General features: G+C 46.8%; 1 long non-coding RNA gene across 1 annotated transcript; it reads left to right on the forward strand.

Moving 5' to 3' along the window:
- The first annotated feature begins 1,451 nt into the window (after nucleotides 1-1,451).
- Nucleotides 1,452-20,826, forward strand: LOC138286720 (uncharacterized). The gene is made up of 3 exons (XR_011202036.1): nucleotides 1,452-1,754; nucleotides 13,872-14,035; nucleotides 18,704-20,826. It is a non-coding gene; the product is annotated as an uncharacterized lncRNA (long non-coding RNA).
- Nucleotides 20,827-22,536: the final 1,710 nt, after the last annotated feature.

Here is a 22,536-nt window from a genome sequence, read left to right on the forward strand (position 1 = left end):
AACAGAAATCGCTTGGGAAATAAATCTGACCTGAGGATTCAGCTTTCCTAAATAAAACCAAACATGCAAAAGTTAGTCACCTGAGATGCAGTGCCAACCTTCCCATTAAAATGTTTCGATTCTTGGATTTTTTTTTTATATAAAATAATTAGATCTTTAGTAATTTGAGTATTTGTTTGCTGTGAACTTGCTTGTTTATTTTTTGCTTATTACTGTTTTAATGTTTGAAATTTAAATTATACAAATTGCTTGGGGGTCCCCGGGTTCTAGTAGTGATTCAGTGGAGGTCCTCAGGAGTCAAAAGGTAGCGAATCACTGCGTTAGTGCGTAGCTTCTGTCATTTTAAGCTATTCAAATAGAGCAGAAGAAAGAAAAGCAACATTCCATTTGTTACTTTAAACAGCTGCTTCAATTATGTTCCATGTCCTGGCCTGCCTTTTACCTTGGTTGCTGGCTCTGGTAGAAGACAAGTCAAAACTGGACTGTAATAACATTATAATAGTCGAGTTCTGACGTCTTTCTTTATAATCAGTGACTTGGTGCATCAGAAGTAGCTGATCATATAGAAATTAATGGCTACTGTTTATACAGGGATCACAGAATCCCATGTATTAAATAGACTGTAACACCAAGAGCTTCTTCAGTGTAAATGCTCCCAGTTTTGACTGATGTGGTGCTGAGCTGCCCAAGATCGCACAGAGGAGCAGACGTGTTATTAGAACTACAGCTTCAGAGCACAGTTTACAATTGTTATAACTGATCACTTTTGATATCTCTAGTGTGGTTTCAATTTGCATGAGGTGAGGGGCACATAAGGTATGTTCTTTTCCCTCTCCCACCTTTATTTGCTTGGTGCATGAAGGTGCAAGGTTATTCAACATGTTTTTTCACATTTAGTCTAAATACTTTGTGAATTTAAATAGCAACAAAATATACTTTCGGACTAACAACATGCCTTCTTTTCGCCCTATTTCATGTCCATACTATATGATTGTGTACATTTATCAGAGCCTGAATTCCGCAAACAATGGGCGATTTGTACAGGGTCAATTAAGAAGTCCCCAAGGCTGTGGCTGTCCCCCCCAGAAATGTACTGTCTCCTACGCCCCTGCCCGACCGCTCTAAATATCGGCACGAAATATTGTGTGCCAAATACACCATTGCGGTAAAGCGCCGCTCACTTAATCCCTGCGATGCTGAGGAGAAAAGAAATCATTAAATACTCTACACTAATGCAATTCTATGTCAGGACTGGAGGCCCGGATTATGCTTCTCCTTCTTCGCTGTTTATTATGCATTCAACACACAGCAGCCAATAAAAATGTAACTTCATGAAAAACTACAAATCCCAAGATGCCCTGAATGACATCAGTTTGTCTGCGCCAATCCCGGCGCGCCAGTCTATATAAAGCAACGCGGAAGCGTAGCACGTCCTCTCTTTGCTGCTAAGGTGCGGCAGATCAGTGCTGTTGTTTCCCGTCATCTTTCCTCGGTAGTTCCTGTGATATTTCACCCGGCGTCAGCCGTTGTTCCCGCCGCATTCTTTGGGCTTCCGGCTGGGGGCAAGGAGGTGGAGGGACGGTGCGCTGTGGTGCGAGGACCGGTTGTGCTCTTGCTGGCTCGCCGCCCGTGCAAGCGCCGGAGCTCACTCACAGTCAGAGAGTCTCAGAGAGTCTCAGCGAGCCCACACCTCGACCTGGCAGATTTAGAGTCGGCTCGCGGACCGCTTTACCTTTCAGCAAATGTCCCTCCCTGTATGTTGGCTATTACAGGTTATATACTGAGGGGGTTGCACACAACAGTGCTTGATTTGCTTTAAGTTTTTCAAGTTTCTCAGCCTCCTGAGTGGCATATTGATTTGGGGTGCTGCCCCCCTTTAATATACAAGCCTTTACTTCATATTTGGCAGACTTTCGAGTCCTACAGCCGCAACTGTTGCACTACCAACTAACAGAACATGGTGGATAGACAGTTTACCGATGAGCCAGCCCTTTATCAGGAGCAGGAAGACCTTCTTTTGGCAGAAGACATTGTCCATGCTTTGGACGCTTCAGTGGCCCAGTCAGTCAACAGGGCCCTTGCAGTGGCGCTGCAACCAATTGCTAGACAATTCAAAAGATATGCACTGACGGTCCTGACTTATGGACAGACTACTCCAGGGCCCTCCGCACCACAGACGGACATCCAGACTCCCCACCCCTTGAATTGGCCCCATGCAGCTCCTTTAGCCCGACTGTCTCAGGCTATGGTCACAGACCATGAGTACTCCGCTCAGCCCTCCACCAGCACCCAGGGTATGCCTCCTCCACCTGACACTACGTCAGATGAATCTCCCGCCTCTCACACCGACTCTGACGAGGACTCCCCACAACCTAAACGACAACGACGTTCCCCTGTGGCCCCCACTCCGACTTTTGAAGCCTCAGAGTCCTCTTCCTCTCTTAACTTTGACCCTGTGGCAATAGTGCACCCGAGATCCTCAGACTGGACTCCCCTTCCGGCGGTCACAGACTACGTGCAATCACGTTTAAGGAAACCCCTAGACAAAGAGGTGCGAAACCAACTTACGTCTGAGTGCCCCGGCCAGATATTTCGAATAAAGTGGCCCTTACACCGGAATTAGACCCCAATTTGGCCACCTTCATTAACAGTTCTTCCAAAGATCCAAAAAAGGGTATCAACAGGTCCTGGAAAATGTGTCAGGACAAAGTTCTCGATCTCACCGGGCCTCTCTGTAAAATCTTAGACCTGGCTGTGACAGCTAAAGACACTGGCTCTACCATCGACCCAGATATTTTGGCAGGATGGGCTCAACGAGCATTATGCCTCCTCGGGAATGCGAATTGCGCCCTCTCCACTGAAAGGAGAAAATCCATTTTGATGCGCATAGACCCCAATTTAACGGAATTAGCTACAGCGGAACCAGGTCCTCTAGCAGATGGCCACCTTTTTAGGGACAAGTTCGTTAAAGACCTGGGGAAGGTTGTCCACACCTTTACAGCGTTGGACAAAGCTCAAACCTCTCTGAGCAAAGTGTTCCATCAATGCATTTTTACCAGGGCCGGCAGAAATCGAGGGCGTCTGTCCAGCTGCAATGCCTCTCGCAGCCCTCTCACAAACTACAACTCATCAGGAAGAGGCTACGCAGACCAAACCAGAGACACCTTCTGCTCTGCGAAGGTGCGATCAGGACGTGCCCGATTCAATCGCTGCTCCCATCCCCAGTACAACGCCAACTTTAACGCCACCACTCAAGGTAAGGCTGATATCCCCTTCAGCTGTAGTCTTGGGGGGCAGGACCGGACAATTCTTACACAATTAGGAGTCTGTTAACGTCAGATCACTGGGTGCTGGAGACGATCACGGGGTTCCATCTAGAATTTTGGGGGACACCACTCCAAACTGTCATGCCTCAGCCGATCCTTTTTTCGCCTCTCGACTACACCTTTACCCAGCAAGAAATATACCAGCTGTTAAACAAAGGTGGGATCACCACTTGCTGGCCAGATCCGTCAGGGTTTTCCAGCCATATTGTTGCAGTGAGCAAGACTGGTGATAAATCTGAAAGATTTCAACAGCTGGATTATTTATCGGCAAATGGAGGGGATACATTTACTCAGAGACACTCTCAGAGAAGGGGACTGGATGGTCCGACTAGATCTCAAGGATGCCTATTTATCGATCCCATTATTTCCCCCACAAAGGAAATATTTACAGTTTCAGTGGGACAACCAATAGTTTCATTTCAAGGTCCTTCCCTTTGGCCCTTCTTCAGCGCCCTGGTGCTTCACCAAGGTCATGTGCCCGGTAGTGGAGAAACTCCGATCCAGGGGAGTTCGGATGATTGTCTATCCCGACGACATCCTTCTCATGGCACAGGACGTTCAGTCCCTTGCAACATCTCAAATGGACCATTCAACTGCTACAAGAGTTAGGTTTCCTGATCAATGCCGCCAAATCTTAACTGACACCTGCTCGTCAAATGGAGTTCCTGGGATTCCAGATAGACTCTACCACTTCCCTTCTGTCCCTGCCGGTCCAGAAATTACACTTAATCCAAAAGGAGATCCAGTCAGTCCTTCACAAGGACAGGATTTCTCTCAGGATTTTAGCCAGAGTGGTGGGCTTACTGGCGTCCTCCATCCAAGCCATATTCCAGCCACCTTACACTACAGGGCGCTACAACACCTCAAGATCCACCACCTTCAAAGGAGTCTAAGTTACACGCAACAAGTTGCAGTGGTGGCTGGATCACATGGCGGCCTTGAACGGCAGGGCCATATTCAGATCTCGCCCGGATGTTATCCTAGAATCCGACGCCAGCAGGTGGGGCTGGGGTGCTCGTTGCGGCACTGTCTCCACTGACTGTCGATGGTCTTGCGACGAATCAGACCTTCACATCAATTGCTTGGAACTACTAGCAGGTTCCTTCGCAATAAGAACACTGGCCCGCAGTTCAGTTGTTGCATGCTACTTCGAATGGACAACGTATCTGCGGTCCGTTATATCAACAAACTTGGAGGGATAAAGTCTCAGGCTCTACTCCAGATAGCCAAAACATTCTGGCAATACTGCTTGCAGAATCTAATTTCAGTAATGGCAGAATACCTACCAGGCCAGCTCAATGTAGTAGCGGACTTGAACTTCAGATTTCTCAAGGATGCCAGCGAGTGGAAGCTCCACCCATCCGTATTTCAAGCACTACAGACGAGGTAGGGTCAATGTCATATAGACCTATTTGCATCTCGCCTCTCATACCAAGTAGACCGGTTCTTTTCTTGGAGACCAGATCCTATGGCCATTGCTTCGGACGCGTTCCTACAACAATGGACGGGTCCACTCCTTTATGCGTTTCCACCATTTATAATGCTTCCGAGAGTAGCTTCTCAGGTTTTACAACAGCAAGAGGAATTGATTCTAGTCTCACCAGTTTGGAGAGGACAAGCATGGTTTCCACTTCTGTTGGAACTATCCCGAGATCTTCCAGTATAGATCCCCACCAGTCTCAATCTTTTATTGGACCCGCTGGGACAGCCTCACCCTCTCATTGTGCAGAACAAGTTACAGCTCACGGCCTGGTGCATTTCGGGCAATGCTGGTGTTTGCCGAGCCTTTTGGAGCACGATATCTCATTCATTTCCGCCTCCTGGGCAGATTCCACTCATAAGCGATATTTATCCGCCTGGCGCAGATGGGTGGGTTGGTGCAACTCACGGAACCTGATTCCTTGGGGGCCCCGATTACAGATGTAATTAACTTCTTGGCTGAGTTGGCTTCAGAAGACCTGAGTTACTTTTCAGTCAATAATCACAGATCCGCTATCTCTGCTGGACACGCCTTTGTACAGGGGAAACCAGTAGGGGAACATCCGATGGTGAGTAGAGTAATGAGGGGTATTCGACTGGCTAATCCTCCTCAACCCAAGTATACGTTTTTTTTGGGATGTAGATATCATCCTAACATTTTTGGAAAGATGGCCATGGAATACAGATTGTTCCAGAAAACAATTGTCTGCAAAGCTAACCATTTTATTGTGCCTCCTCTCCTGCAGGAGAGTTTCAGATGTTTACGCACTGGATATTGCAGGTAGAATATTCTCTCTTGACGGAGTTACTTTTTCCATATCCCGGAGAACGAAAACCTTTTCCAGGCAAGTAGCTTATCCTAGTTTCCCAGAGAAGACTAAACTGTGTATTTGTGGCGTAGCGTGGGTTGTCAGCACCCGGGGCAAGGCAAGTAATTTGCGTCCCCTAACCCGTGGATTTTAGCACTCGCGAGTGCGAGCGCCTCCCCCCCCCCCCAGATGTTGCGCCCGGTGCGGCCGGCCCCACCTGCACCCCCCACACTACGCCACTGTGTGTATTGTACAATATGTAAGAGAATACGAAGATTGAACCAGGGAATTTCGTCAATCTCCTGGAGGTCAAATACTGACTGCTCTGCAGAAACTGTTTCACCCCGCGTCTTCAGCCACGTTGGCGCACTGGGTGAAGTGGATTCTGTCGGACGCAGGTATCGACACAGAGACCTCCACTGGCTCCCCGCCAACAAAAGGATTGTCTCAAACTCCTGATCCGCGCTCACAAAGCCCTCCATGACGCCGGACATGCCTACCTCAACGAGCGTCTGAACTTCCACATCCTGACACGCCAGCTCCGCTCCGCCGATCTCGTCCTCGCCACCGTTCCCCGCATCCACCGGACCACAACCGGCGGCAGATCCTTCTCCCACCTCATCGCCATAACCTGGAACTCCCTTCACGTCAACCTACGCCTGACCCAGGGCCTCCTGACCTTCGGGAAGCGCCTCCAGACCTGGCTCTTCGAGCAGTATGTATGGGGGTCACGGGGATGACGTTTTTTACTTTACCTTATGTGATTGGCTGTTGAAAATTTAGAATGAAAGAAAGAGAAGCATAATCGGAGCCTCCGGTCCTGACATAGAATTGAAAGGTCTTGACGTATATGCTACAAAATATTATACGGTTGCACCGTTAGCTAGAAACATGTTTAGTGTGACACGTTTTACCGCTTTACAAACGGTTCGTGGCGTGCGCTGCGTGGAGGGTGCCTCTCATGCGCATGCTCGAGCGACCAGTGTCTTGGTATACCCCTTGCGCATGCTCAGATGAGAGGCGTCTGCCTTACACGCGTGTTCTAATGAGCAGTATAGCCTTTGCGCATGTCCGGTAAGCTGTGTCTGCTTCCACCCACGCTCTGCTGAACGGCGTCTGCCTCATACGCATGATGTAGTGTGTACTGTATCCCCTGCGCATGCTCTTGTAAGCCGCCCTGGTTCATGCGCATGCTGTAGTGAGTGGTGTATCCCTTGCGCATGCTCGTGTGAGCCGCCCTGGTTCAACGCAGTTCATGCGCATGCTCCAATGAGTGGTGTATCCCTTGCGCATGCTCGTGTGAGGCGCCCTGGTTCAGCGCATGCTCAGATGAACCGTCCTAGTTCATGCGCATGCTCCAATGAGTGGTGTGTCCCTTGCGCATGCTCAGGTGAGCAGCGTCTGCCTCCTGCGCATGTTCGCTCCGCCATAGCGGGACGCATTCGTGGAGGTCTTCCCTCACCTCGCATCTCTGATGACGCCCCGGCGCACGGCGGGACTGTGAAGTGAGTGCGGCCTCGGCGGAGGATGGAAGGGGGGGGGGGGGCGGGCGGCGCGCTGCCCCGGTTCACGGAGACCGGAGGGGGCCTCCGGACCCCGCCTTCGAGTGAAACCACTGACGGGAAATGTCTTGCGCCACTCAGGCCGATGGGCGTCGGTGCGCTTCACGGACCCTAGCAGCACCGGGCGGGGGCGCTAGGGAACAGAGCTGGGGCACACCACAGACATATGGGCTAGGGGTTGAATACCGCTGAGATGACGCGGCCTGACCAGTGCAAACCACATCTAATGCACGGCACAGGCCTGCAAGTCCCAGAATTCAAATCACATCTAATGCAGGGCACAGGACTACAAGTCCCAGAATTCAAATCACATCTAATGCAGGGCACAGGACTACAAGTCCCAGAATTCAAACCACATCTAATGCACGGCACAGGCCTGCAAGCCCCAGAATTCAAATCACATCTAATGCAGGGCACAGGACTACAAGTCCCAGAATTCAAACCACATCTAATGCAAGGCACAGGACTACAAGTCCCAGAATTCAAACCACATCTAATGCACGGCACAGGCCTGCAAGCCCCAGAATTCAAACCACATCTAATGCAAGGCACAGGACTACAAGTCCCAGAATTCAAACCACATCTAATGCAGGGCACAGGACTACAAGTACCAGGATTCAAACCACATCTAATGCAGGGCACAGGCCTGCAAGCGCCAGAATTCAAACCACATCCTTTGGAAGGCACAGGCCTGCAAGTACCAGGATTCAAATCACATCTAATCCGAGGCACAGGACTACAAGTCCCAGAATTCAAACCACATCTAATGCACGGCACAGGCCTGCAAGCCCCAGAATTCAAATCACATCTAATGCAGGGCACATGACTACAAGTCCCAGAATTCAAACCACATCTAATCTAAGGCACAGGACTACAAGTACCAGGATTCAAACCACATCTACAGTAATGCAGGGCACAGGCCTGCAAGCGCCAGAATTCAAACCACATCCTTTGGAAGGCACAGGCCTGCAAGTACCAGGATTCAAATCACATCTAATCCGAGGCACAGGACTACAAGTCCCAGAATTCAAACCACATCTAATGCACGGCACAGGCCTGCAAGCCCCAGAATTCAAATCACATCTAATGCAGGGCACAAGACTACAAGTCCCAGAATTCAAACCACATCTAATCTAAGGCACAGGACTACAAGTACCAGGATTCAAACCACATCTAATGCAGGGCACAGGCCTGCAAGCCCCAGAATTCAAATCACATCTAATGCAGGGCACAGGACTACAAGTCCCAGAATTCAAACCACATCTAATGCAAGGCACAGGACTACAAGTACCAGGATTCAAACCACATCTAATGCAGGGCACAGGCCTGCAAGCGCCAGAATTCAAACCACATCCTTTGGAAGGCACAGGCCTGCAAGTACCAGGATTCAAATCACATCTAATCCGAGGCACAGGACTACAAGTCCCAGAATTCAAACCACATCTAATGCACGGCACAGGCCTGCAAGCCCCAGAATTCAAATCACATCTAATGCAGGGCACATGACTACAAGTCCCAGAATTCAAACCACATCTAATCTAAGGCACAGGACTACAAGTCCCAAATTCACATCACATCTACTGCAGGGCACAGGACTACAAGTCCCAGCATTCACATCTAGTGCAGGGCACATGACTGCAAGTCTCAGAATTCAAATCACATCTAACCGAGGCACAGGACTACAAGTCCCAGCATTCACATCAAATCTACTAAAGGGCACAGGACTACAAGTCTCAGAAGTCAAATCACATCCTATGGAAGGCACAGAACTGCAAGTCCCAGAATTCAAACCACATCTAATGCAAGGCACGGGCCTGCAAGTCCCAGAATTCAAACCACATCCTATGGAAGGCACAGCACTACAAGTCCCAGAATTCAAAGAAGAATCTTGGCCTGGAGCAGTGCATACAGGGATGGCAGTGTTTGTATAAGTATCCCTGCAGTGCAGCCGTGATCTGACCTCTGAACATGCAGGGGTGGAGCTGAGCTACCCCGTCTCATCCTGAGGCCCGCTGATGATTTGTGGCTGGACCATGACTGACGATAGCAGGCCCCCAGCACTACTTCACTCCAGTCGGGTTGTGCATGAGTTGAAACACATCTGTACCTGGGTACGAGACACATTACTGACGTGGCCGCAGGGGTTAGAGGGCACGGCGGTGTGACATGAGTAACATCTGACAGAGCACATCTTAACTACAACTGATAACTGACAATGGCACACGCTAATTAGTACAGACTGATCGCTGTTAGGGAAAAGGTTGGTTGGTCAAACAATATAGGATACAGTCTACTATCAACTCATATATTTTTTATCTTAATGAAACACACCAGACCGCACAAGAATTATTTACAATACAATACCGGTGTAGAGGACAGTTATTCACTGGCTGTGTGACTGTTCTGTTAGTGGGACCTGAGAGCCCCTCTGGCTATCCATAGACAAAGGAGGGACATTTGCGCTGTTAAAAGGGAGGCTTGGTGGCAGAGAGGTAGTGCCAGAAGGTATGTATGCGTGCAATGTAAACCAGGCTTACTCCTTTAATCCTGTGTGGATATAATAATGGAGGATTTGAAGTGGAACTAGATAGTTCACGCCCCCTTTGTCCTGGACACTGTACTTGAATAGACAGCTCAGTGATTCAGTTACGTGGGTTGGATTGGAAGCTTGTACCCTTTTGCGTACACAGCATGCTGGAGTCTAAGAGTTTATTTTTAATCCCTTGGCTACGATCTGTATGTCAGGCGTTTACTCAATAGATAGCAGATACATTAATGGATCATTCAAACAGTGTATGTCAGAAGGAGAGCAGGCAGAATCACATGCATCAGAGCAAGGATTAATATACATTGTAAAGTCTCAGCGTACCCTCGTGGGGTAACCGTCCCAAACAGAGTAAAACTATGGAAACATGACTCTTCTGACCATCACAGAGTCCCCTACACTCCTATTTCTTACGGCAGCTCCTACTTTGATGCACAGCTTGTTCTGCTAAGCGGCACCAATCCATGTCCGCTTCCCAGCCTGCTCCAAAGTCTCTCAGTACTTTCCGCTTGGCCGCCACCAGCCAAATTTTCCTTTATCAGGGCCAGACCTCTTCCTCCATTGGTGTTCAGGAGATGCCACCTAGCCGTCAGGGGAACAATCAAAGTGGTGACTTGAGCCATTATCCGTGTCACATCTGTCCAATAACCCTGTACTGGGCAATCCCATATTATGTGAAAAAAGGTGCCAACTTGGTCGCAGCCCGTAAGACACGCGGTAGTATTACGCATCCTAATTTATGTAGAGGTGTTCTAGAGTAGTAGGACCTGTGAAGTATCCACAGCTGAACCAGGTGGAACCTGGCTTGTGTTGCCACATTTCAAAGGCTCTGAGTCGCCACAGCCCAATCATCATCATCCTCCTCAGTCGGCCCAAGATCTCTTTCCCATGTCTCTCGTGCGGAGCCTTTAGCAGTTATTCATTAGCTTTTTACAGATGAGAGAGATGGCTTTGTTAGACATAGTGTCTTGTAGCAGACAGTCCTCCAATGGAGCCACCTCATGCGATTGCTCCCCCTCTGGGATATGGTGTAGGAGAGCATGTCACAACCGTAAGTACCAGAAACGTTGAGTCTCCGCCAACTCAAATTCCTGTTGCAGTTTGTCAAACTTTAACATGGCCGAGCCTCTCCAGATTTCACCCAAGTGTTCTATACCTAATAGTGCCCATCTTGTAAAACCCATGAGGTCGCCGACTTCCCTCAGTAGGTAGTTTTCCCACAAAAGGGGGGGCTAACTGTCAGCTTATTTCCACATCAATAATACCTTATGGCTTCAAGCCAAACGCTCACCGTTGTATGGGTATGGGCTGGTAGGCTCGGTTCAGCTTTCTCCGGTAGAGAATCCACAGGTAATCCTACCTCCCATTGCTTCTTGGTCCATATGGATGCCTGGTTCTGAGCGATCAGCAAATACCCATTCGTTGACCACCACTAATTGCACATCCCAATAATACTTTAGTTCTGGACAGACCTCCATGGAGTTTAGAGTGCAATCCATGAGCTGCCCCCATCCCATAGTAACTGTTGGATCTCATGATTGATTTTCTTAAAGTCCAGTGGAACTTTAGAGGGAGTGTTTAGTAGGATGTACAATAGTCGGGGGAGAATCATCATCTTAACAAAGGCTGCTCTGCTCATCGGCATCAGAGATCACGTCCTTCAATGAGCAAAGTCCCCGCACAGGTGGTGCAGCTGTGGGAGTAAGTTGGATTCTATCAATTCTGCAGGGTCCCTTGTAACACGTGTGCCAACGTATTTAAATCCATCATGTACAACCAGAGCTGTGCAGCCCAGCTGAAGTCTAGGGGTTCCCCCCGCCAACAGAAATATGAGGGACTTGTCCCAATTTTTCTGGTATCCACAGTATTTCCCAAAAATAAATGAAAGATATGTAGAATTCTGTTCACTGTATGGAGGGGTTGTGAAGCATAGAGTAAAATGTCATTAGCATAGAGGGAAATACCTTCTTCCCAATTGCTGTACATGTCCACTCCCTGAATAAGAGTGTCCTGCCTTATCCATGTTGCTAGGGGCTCAAGTGCTAGCACAAAATTCATAGGGGAAAGTGGGCATGCCTGCCACATGCCCTTACGAAGGGTGAAGACTCAAGTCAGTGCACTCTTGACCTGCTCTCTTGCCAGCGGTCCCTTGTAGAGGAGCCTGACCCACCTGCAAAATCTAAGAGTGAAAACCAGTTTCTCTAGGGCCGCTCCGTTCGATGCTGTCACATGCCATTTTTTGCATCTAATGACAGGAGGACAGTTGGTCTGGAACTCGGTGCCACAGTAGCGTGGAGCACCGCATATAAATGTCGCAAGTTGAGCCGAGTCCCCCTCTGTGGCATAAAGCCCGACTGGTCAGGTTGTACCACCATTGAAATGACCCTCAGCAACCTGGTCGCAGAGCCTACGCTGACACCTTTGCCTCTATGTTTAGTAGCGGAATGGGTCTATATGAGCTGCCTCCTCAGGCAGCTTGCCCTTTTTAGGCATAACCACGATTGTGGCGATCCTCTGATCTAACGGCAGGGATTCCTCACTTTAGGCATTTTGAACCTGTCCAACATATGGATCACCACTTTCTCGGTCATGCACTTAAACAATTCTGTTGGCAGCCCATAATGTCCCACTGCTTTCCCTGATTGCAAATCTCGGATGGCCCTGGCCATCTCTTCAACTGAGTGGCCGTGTCCTGGCCTGATAGCATTGGAATTGACATGTCTCTGAGAAGGTCAGTACAGTCCTCCTCGGACCAGGTTGTCGTAGTGGTGTACAATCCTTCATTGTATTTCGCGAACATTTCTGCTATCTCCGCGCTAGTCGTTTGGGGCCCTCCCCAAGCATCGCTGACCTCCAGGACTCAGCTCCATCCCCTGTCCCTCCTTTCTAGCCATGCCAGCAATTTGTTGGCCTTGTCCTCAATACCATCTAGTCGATGCTGATTTGCTAATGCATGAGCGTGTGCTTTTTCCTCTACACAGTTGCGCAGCTCACACTGTTTAAACCTAATGGGTCTCCTGTATGAGGACAAGATTGTTTGTGGAGGGGCACTAGGTTGGAGCCAAAGGAAAATTCTGATGCCTCTATCCTCCCCGTTCGACAAATTCTCTCCGCCCAGGGTGGGCCAAGGTGAACTTGAACACCCTTTGCCATGGTCCGGAGAGTCTCCTATTATTGCTTGCAAGATATCACTCCCTTGCGTTTGGGGCTTTGCAGTAGTCTCCTTCTAGTGTGTCCCTCCCAAGCCCCCAATCCCCAACGGTTTCCTCAGGCCGGTACTAGCTGTCTGCCACTGTAGGCGGCCCAACTTCAGTCACACACAGCAGGATAATGCTGTCCACCTACTGGCATGGCTCATAAAATCTGTACAAAGGGGATCACCAACAGCACAAATAGCTATTGGACGAGGGGAAACATTATGCATTCTGGAATGAGCAACTAACTTTTGGAAAACTGTACTGCCCTTTATAGCCATGCAGACTTATTGACTCGTACAGACATAGAAAGGTACCTGAATGATATAGTTCTAATGCAGATTTCGCCTGATAGGTTGGATGCATTGAATGGACTATATCAGAAACTGAAGTGAAGAAGGTTAGTCTGGGTAAGACACTGAGTGATGAGCTGCTGGACTTTTATTTGACTTACTCTATTTTGCCGGCCCCTCACCATTCAGCGGTATTAGGTGTAGGGTGTGTCCCAGCACCGGCGACACTCATGGCAGTCCTTCCATCCTGCCGTTAGTCATTGTATGTTGTTCAAACCATAGTATCTGGCTCCAAAAACTGGTATTAAGCAAATGTAGCTGTGTAAGGTGGTTTGTGCTAATATTGTACAAGTTGTTTAGCCTTCAGTAGCTGACAATGAATTGTACTGCTTAGCAGTAGCTACCTCTACAGAAAATCCTTCAGACCCCTGACTTAAAGGATGTTTGTTGCCTGGATTTGTAACATGAAGACAGTGAAAATGTTGAGGGTACTCAACAGGCCACTAGAAATGAGTATTTCCTAGGAAAATTAAAATGTTAGTAAATAAGTAAATAATCTGTACTGACTTTTTAAAAATGGCTGAGAGAGATGTTACAAAATTGTGTCACAGCAATACAGACAAACTAAACCTCACAAAACGTCTTTTTTTCATATCTATACAGGTCCATCAGAAGAAGGAGATCTGGAAAGCCACTGTGAAGAAGGTGCAGACCTTGGGGGCCTACCAGCAGCGCGGCATTCACTGTCGCAAGAGGTAGAAGGACTTATGACGTTGGACCCATACGTCAACTGAAGTCCAGCTCGGCCAGTTCTCCAAACGTGGGAAGTGCGTATGCTGCATCCTTATCCCTTATTCACCTGCATTCTTGCATTGGCCTATCCGGACCTTGATGGGTAGTTGAGAGCCCAAAAGTAGCATCAAGGGCTAAGTTAGTTTATTGAGTTCTTATTGTTACTTAACTATTTTTTGTTACAGCAATGGTTTATGGGATCAACATAGAGGTTGACACATATCCAAGGCACGAGGATTTCTGGAAGCTGTATGTTTTGCATAAGGTGTATGATGGTGTGTTTTGCATATTGAAGGATGCCACTAGATTCCTAATCACAACTAAAGCACTGTTTTGAGCAGACACATGCCTGCCTAAGAAAAACAAAAGGTACCCGTTTTTTGTCTGTGTAATGTTCCACACAGGCCCCAGTTGAGGATTCTGTAAGGTGTGATGTTCCATCACAAATGTGAGTATGTAATGTTAGCCCTATTACATGTGACTTGGCATACAATTCACTTATTATACAATGTATATTTCTGACTTAACATTGGTGAGTTATTATGACCAAATAATATTTGAGCATCTAGTCAACAATGACCAGGAACGTGAGTACAATGGCAGCATTTCTTAGCAAAGGCATTTGATAAAAATATTTTCACTCCAGGACTGAAGTCAGTTCAAGTTGACGGTAGCAGATTGGCATAAAGCCTTACGCCTTCACAAATGTGCATGTAAGTCAGTCTGTTTCAACAAACATGAATTTCAGTAGGGAAAAATTCTTAATTGAAACAGACAGGAATGTGTACACATTGGTGACAGAGTACCACATGCCGTAAATCATTTGACAATGTCCTTTGCTATGTCCAGATGATAAATCAATGATAGAGAAAAATGGGATACTTAAAGAGACTTTTGGAGATAGAAGGTTCCGTCACATATATGTTGCAGGATCCCATCTGGAAAACTCAATATCAGGCCCAAATCTTGACTCATTTTGAAAGTGTAAAAATGCATCAGGGTGTAATCGGTAGCATATTGTGAATTGCATGTGAATCTTTGTTGAAAAGATTATATATGAATCAGTGTATGTAATATTTACTGTGATGTTACACCAATTTTTGCCTAAGTGAAAGTCAGCATATTATGTAAAACAATTACACAATGTTAAAACAGACTTCAAATAACTAGAGATATTTAAGAGTCAAGTGTGAAAAAGGTTTTGCTTCTGTACTGAGGTGGATTAGAAATGTATCAAGGCCTAAGTATTGACTAATAATGCTGTAGAAGTCATTTGTCAATCCACCACAAAATATTTTTCTTAATTTCTTTAACATCATAGGTGTTTGACCTGACATCCTTGGCGTGGGTTTCCCTAACTTTTTGCCCTCTGACCTCCTGTTTTTCGGACTCATTTTTGCTGGCTTTTAGAAACCTGTGCACTTTGCTACTGATGACCAGTGCTAAAGTGCACGTGCTTTGTACTGTAAAACATGGTAAGATTTGCTTCTCCACAATTGGCATATTTGGTTTATCTGCAAGTCCCTAGTAAAGTGCACTATATGTACCCAGGGCCTGTAAATTAAATGCTACTAGTGAGCCTGCAGAAATGATTGTACCACCAACTACAGTAGCCTTTCAAACTTCTCTCAGGCCTGCCACTGCATATCCTACTCCTACGTGTGTGCAGTTTAAACTGCCATTTCAACCTGCATGTTTACCCAGTTGCCAGGCCCAACCATTCCTTTTTGTTACATGTAAGTCACCCCTAAGGTAGATCCTAGTTAGCCCCAAGGGCATGGTGCAGTGTATTTAAAAAGTTGGACATGCACTTTTTAGTTTAGCATGTCAAAGTAGTGAAAAACTCTTACATTCACTTTTCACTGCTGCAAGGTGTATCTCTCCCTTAGGATAGCATTGGGCTTACCTTAAAAAGTCTTTTATGTGTAATTTTCAATTGTGAAAAGGTAGAGATGTGGAGTTTAGTGTCCCTGGACTCATAATTTAAAATCACAACTTATGGTGAAGTCTGATTTTAAATTGTTAGTATGAAAATGTCACTTGTTGATAGTTGGCATTTTCTTACCTTAAAACATTCTGTGCCTTCGCTTGTCTCTGAATATATGTCTGGGTTGGCTTGGGTGACAGCTACACTTTGTGAATCCCCTGTAGACAGCCACAAACACAGGCTACTCGGCTGCATCTGCATACTGATGGGTTTTCTTGGGCAGAGGGAAGGTGAGGGCTTGCCACTTACATTTCAATAGGTGGTGTCCTGTCTCCAACCAAAGGACTGATACCCCACAGATAGCCTGGCAGACAGGGCTAGGATGGAAGGGACCCTTGTGCACTTCAGAGAGCTCATTTGAAGTCTCCCCCACGTCATATGCCTTTTCTGGGTATAAGTACTGGACCCCAAACCGCTGCAAATCAGATCTCTACTGGAACCAAGGACACTGCCAGTAAAAAAGACTGCTGCACTGCCAGGATGGACTGCCACTCTGCAACTGCTTTGCTGATGGCTTACTGCTGCTGCTGTAAGAGGGACTGCCACTTTGCAGCTTGCTCTGCTGTGTTGGACTGCTTCCTGCTGCTTCTGTTCTGCCGTGAGAAGGTCTGGACTCGCTCTCTACATCCTTGCAACCAAGAATCTCCAAGGGCTTGCTGACTTGCTCCCTTTTTTCTGCAGTCTGAGGGATATCAAAGACTGCTTGCAACTCTCCTGGCACTGCTGGACACTGCCCCTATGATTCTTACCCTTGTCTGATGTGCCCTTCTCTAGTCATGGACTTCAGACCTGGGTTCTGCAGCTACAAACTGCAAAAGGCGACTTATTTACCCAAGTGCATCAGTGAAAATCAACGTGCTGCCTCAAGAAAACAACACATTGCATCTACAGCTACGGAGTACGGCAGAAAAAACGATACTTCTCATACTCAATGACGCTGCAGCGGGCCGCCAATGACACTTCACCACTGAGAGACCCGATAATGATGCTTTGCGCGGTCCGCTCATCAGTGCATCACAGTCACTTCTACAGTACCTGGTGACGACTCATTGCCCTGAGTGCGGCAGAAATATTGAAGCATCGTACCTCCACCGACGACGCATTGCTCCTCCAAAGGTACTGTTGCAGCTGATTCTGCGTAGGTTCTGTAGCCATCCTACCCACTATCGTGGTCGGCCTGGATTTTGACTATGCACCGTTCCCTCACGACCTAATGTAACCTTCTTATTGCTTTGTACTTCTAACCACTGATTTCACATTTAGGCCCTCATTACATCGGCCGTCTTCACAGAAGACCAGCGAGGCTGCGGGCACCAGAATACCGCCAGCGGGCGGTATTTCTGGCTTCCTATTTCGACTTTTCCGCTGGTCCAGCGGATGGTAAGTGTTACCGTCCGCTGGCTCAGCGAAAAAGTCACATCAACATTGCTGTCAGCTCGTAATAGAGCCAGCGACAGTGCTGATGTGCAGGGGGTGCAGTAGCACCCATCGCGCATTTTACTGCCCGAAATTCGGGCAGTGAAATGCGCGATGGGGCTATGCCTGGGGGCTCCCTAAGTCCACCTTACTGCCAGCCTTTCCATGGCGGTGTTTACCGCCGTGGCCAGGCTGTTGGTCCAGGACTCATAATCCCCAGGGCAGCGGTGCAAGCTGCCCTGGGGATTATGACCGCCAGGCAGAAGCCTGGCGGTCAAGTGGAGGGGCCGGCGATATGGCTGTGGCTATTGCGCCACGGTCATAATAGCTGGCGGAACACCGCCAGCCTGTTGGCGGTGTTACCGCCGGCCGCCAGGGTCGTAATGAGGCCCTTAATCTTTAAAAAATCATCTTTTGGCTTCTGCTGATTGGATTTTAAGTTGGTTTGGTCTTGTTTTAATCAGATAAATGTTATCTATTTTTCTAACCTGATGTTGAGTCTTTTTGTGGTGTCTTTCACTGTGTTACTGTAATTTAAGTGTTGCACAAACACTTTACACATTGCCTCTTACGTTAAGCTTGCCTGCCCTGTGCTGAGCTACCAGAGGGTGAACACAGGTTAATTTATGTTGTGTATCTGACTTACCCTGACTAGGATTGTGGTTCCTACATGAACATGGCCCATACCTCTGCAAGCTGGAGAACTAATTTCTAATAATAGGTATCTACATAGTGTGTGATACATTGATAAGCTACTTCAGTACAGAATCTAAGTAATCTTTTTTACATTTGAAATATACTTTAGTTACTTGAAGTGAATGTTACCATTGTGAAATGGGCAGACAAAGGAAACAGGCTTTCAGTTTATACAAATATTGGTACAACGTTGTGTGTTTGTTGACACACATTGATTCTTATTTTACTTTTTGTGAATGACAGTAATGCAGATTTGTGGGCCTCGTAAACACACTGTACAAATGTATTTTTGGTCTATCACCTTTTTGGTGATATACGATCACTATTCTAAACAATAAAGCCCAACCATTCAGAGGTTTTAAACAGTTCCTACAGGGAAATAAAATGGATAAGAGACAAGGTCATACATGATATAGGAGTTATTATGGGCAATTACAAAAACTGAGACTAATGGTTTCTGAAAATGTACGTACATGAATGAGATAATGATAATAAATAACAGAAGTTTGAGAGCCTTGAAACGGGAAATATGAAAACTTGGAAAAGGTTCATGATCAGTTCTATTTAAACAGATACAATAAAACTATTGCATATGTCATTTCAGCATCATCAGGAGCAGGCGGAGGAGACATTAGCCCCGTACACAGGGAAGCAGTTGGCCACTGTGGTTCGGGTGCTGAGACCACCGACACAGAGTGGCCCAGTGCCATGAAGCGTGAGAGAACTAGAATGGAGGCCTCCAACTCAACATCATCTTCGGAGGCCTCCACAAGCGACCCTACAGCAACTGTTCCACCTGCATCCTTGTCATCCACCCAGAGAACCACCTCCACACTCCCTCTTTCTCCCTCCCAAGTTGGTCAAACCCTCCCCACTAAAGGAGGTGGCATCTCCACTGCTGGCACCTCTCCCCCTGCCCCTGTCTCCCCGGCTCTGTACAGTGAGGAGGCTGTGGACCTCCTACGGAACTTCTGTGTAGGCCAGACTGAAATCCTGAATGCCATACAGGGGGTTAGTTGCCAGACTAAACAAATGGTAGCTCACCTGGAAGGCATTCACAGTACTATGCTAGGTCTACAGAGGTCATTTGAAGATCTAGCATCCGCACTGACCGCAGCCTTCCAACTTTATTCCCAAACTCCCACTTCTTCCTCATCCCAATCCCCTATCCCCAGCCCTGTCCAAAGCGCACTTACTCCTTTGCACGCACACACTCCAACACACGAGTAGCTCGCCCACACGTAAACACAAACACACCAAAAAACACAGGTGCACACACAAACAACATACAGACACCACACCCACCTCCAGCACACCCTCAGACACCTTGCCATCACCACACCCACATGCACAGCCACAGACACCCCACCACACCCACATGCACAGCCACAGACACCCCACCACACCCACATGCACAACTACCACCACCTGCACAACCAGCACACTCAAATCCACCACCATCAGTACACCCACCAACACTACACCCACATGCACAACCACCACTAATAGCAAACCCGCAGACATTTCACCACCACATGCATAACCAGCACATCCAGCACACCCACCGACACCACAACCACATGCACAACCACCAGCACACCCACAGACACCCCCCCACCTGCACACCCACGAGCAGACCCATAAACACCCCACGACCACACGCACACCTACCCCTGGCACACCCACCGACCCCACACCCACAGACACCCCCCACCAGAATACCCACATGCACAGCTACCACCACATCCACAAGCGCCACAACCACACTCAGAACCTCAACAGCTTACCAATCCACACATACCTTAGAAACAACACCCACAAAACACAAACACCCACACTCACCCAAACAACATAACATAAGAAACAAAGACCCAAAAGTACACAACATACACCAAACCCACAGGCAATTGCAACCTCAACAGACAGCACACATCACCCACTGCCACTCTGGCTACCTCCCAAACCCAACTGTCTGTTGACCATCCTACCTATTTCCCCTCCATCTCTTCAATCTTTTTATGGCTGACATGTCAAAAAGACTACATAAAGCGAATTCGCACCCACCGGGTTTGGGCTACCCGAACCTGACCCACCTCGCATACGCTGATGATGTAGTGCTGCTGAGTTTATCTAAAATTGGCATGCAAGAGTTAGTCAGTGAGCTCTCAACATACACCAAAGAAAACATACTAGAAATCAACACTGCAAAAACTAAAATTATGATGCTCGGAAACCACTTTGGCCGACCCACAAGGATCCCTCTGGGCAATGAGCACCTAGAGGAAGTTAATTATATATATCTGGTAGTTTATTGAGATAATTCAATTTTGTGGAGCAGAAATGTCACATGGCTAGGAAAGCCAAAGCTTTAATCCACGTATTTTGCATCCTTTATAAAAAACGAGAAGGTCCATCGTTTAAACTGTTACTGACGATAATGGGCGCAAAACTCCTCCCTACCATTGCATATTCTAGTACTCTCCAGCATAGGAAGGATGGATACTTGCATGGACAATCTGCACTCCCAAAAAAGATCATTGAGGTGCCTGCTCTGTGCCCACTGGAAGCCCCTTCTTGAGGTTCCCCTTGACAGTTGTGTAGGAAGCAAGCTTAGTGCTACAGCACAACAGTGCACTGAACATTATTTCAAAATGGAGTGCCATTTATTTTATATTTTAATTTAAGAGATGTATCACCTTGGTTTAATAAACCACTATTTTAATTTCACCAAGTTTGTCCTGACATTAATTTTCCTTGGTAATTGTTTGATTCCTAGCAATGTTTCTGACTAAAATTTGAAGTACATATTTTTATATACATTTATGGAAGGAAAAACAAGATATTTTTTATGTTTACTTCAAGCGCATACTCTGATTAAAATAGTAAGTGATGGCCATTTGTATTCAGGTGCAGCCATTCATCATGATAATAGACACTTGCAGCAACAAATAGATGTTTGAAATTATTGTTTGAAGTGGTACTACAGGTGTGTTTGTTTCACCTTGATTGCTGAATAGGATAAACCCATATGCATTACATCTCAAAAACTAATGAGACAATACAGGACTAGACAAGGGGAACTGTTATATGGATGAATGATTCAAATTTGGGACTGACGTTTTTTTAACAGGTGATTACTAAGGTGAAGGTTACTTTGCACTTATTCCAATGATGGTAATATGGATGTTTTTATTTGACGGTTTTCTAAATTTATTTTGACACGCCTGAATGGTGTTTTTTTTTTATTAGTACCCTTTTTTGTGTAGGGGTCAATTTTTTTTAAGGCAGCTCGCATGAAATTTAGAAATACAATGTAATCATTCATGTGTATTTCTTAAGCATCAACATGACACACATGCACTGCATACTGGTATGCTATTGCTTGTAAGCGAGGTTTAATAATGCACAAGTCCAGTGCAAATGTTATCAGACAAGTCAAAATGTAACAGGTAGAAGTGGAGCTCACGTTGACTCCAACTCTGGTGTGGAGGTTTCCCTGCTACAGTCACGTTGGGGAAGGCACATCGTGATTGGTCCGGCGGACAAACTGGTGGTCCACTCTCCAGCAGCCACTTCTGACTATTGCGCTGTCGGCACGTGTGAACATACCTGGTGGGGTCTGCAGCACTCTGGTCTTTCGTCTATCAAACCGCCAGCTTCTAAATAGAGTGGGTGGACCGCCTACTAGGCGAACATGGAGTCCATCAAAACAGTGAAGGCTGGACCATCACCACTAAGATGTAAGTCAGGTCCTATGTCTCTGTGCTCTGCATCCACTTCTATATCTCTGTCCTTTGCACACCCGTCATGGAAGTTAACCTAAATTGGGAATGGGTTAACTAAGGAAATAAAGGAATGCTCTTCCTGCAAATGTATTTTGGTTCTGTAAATTAATCTGTGTAGCAATTCTACAACAGAATTATAGGCGGATATTGTAATTTTCAGTTCTTTACTCCAAGGCAGCATCAAGTCAAAATATTAAAAGCTACCTTACCCAGAAATACTTTGGACCAAGAACTGCAGGTACGTGACCTTCTACAGCCATATTAAATCCAAGTCTCATTTTAATTTAGTCTCTTACTTTGCTGCTGACAACACCAGATGAGTGTTATTTATAAACAATTTATCTAATTATTTGGTGCTATATATTACCCTCTGTTGGTTTATTCTTCTCTTCTATGGTAATGGAACAAGCATAATCCTTGTCTCCAGCCTTGTCAGTCCAGTGCTGGAAGACTGAGTTGTTTTTGCTCTTGCTTGATTTCATTGAGTTCAGCTCTAAAGAAGTGTGAGTTGGCAGATGATGACCTTGGAGATGAAGGAACCGGCTAAAAACCACAGGATAAAGTCCATGCTTTTTTGGATGCTCCCAGGTGTTGCTGTGTGCTATTTACCATGTCCCCCTTTTATGCCAACATATGCCCCAATGCAATGGCT

This window comes from Pleurodeles waltl, chromosome 3_2 (assembly GCF_031143425.1).
Source record: "Pleurodeles waltl isolate 20211129_DDA chromosome 3_2, aPleWal1.hap1.20221129, whole genome shotgun sequence".
NCBI classification, from domain to species: Eukaryota; Metazoa; Chordata; class Amphibia; order Caudata; family Salamandridae; genus Pleurodeles; species Pleurodeles waltl.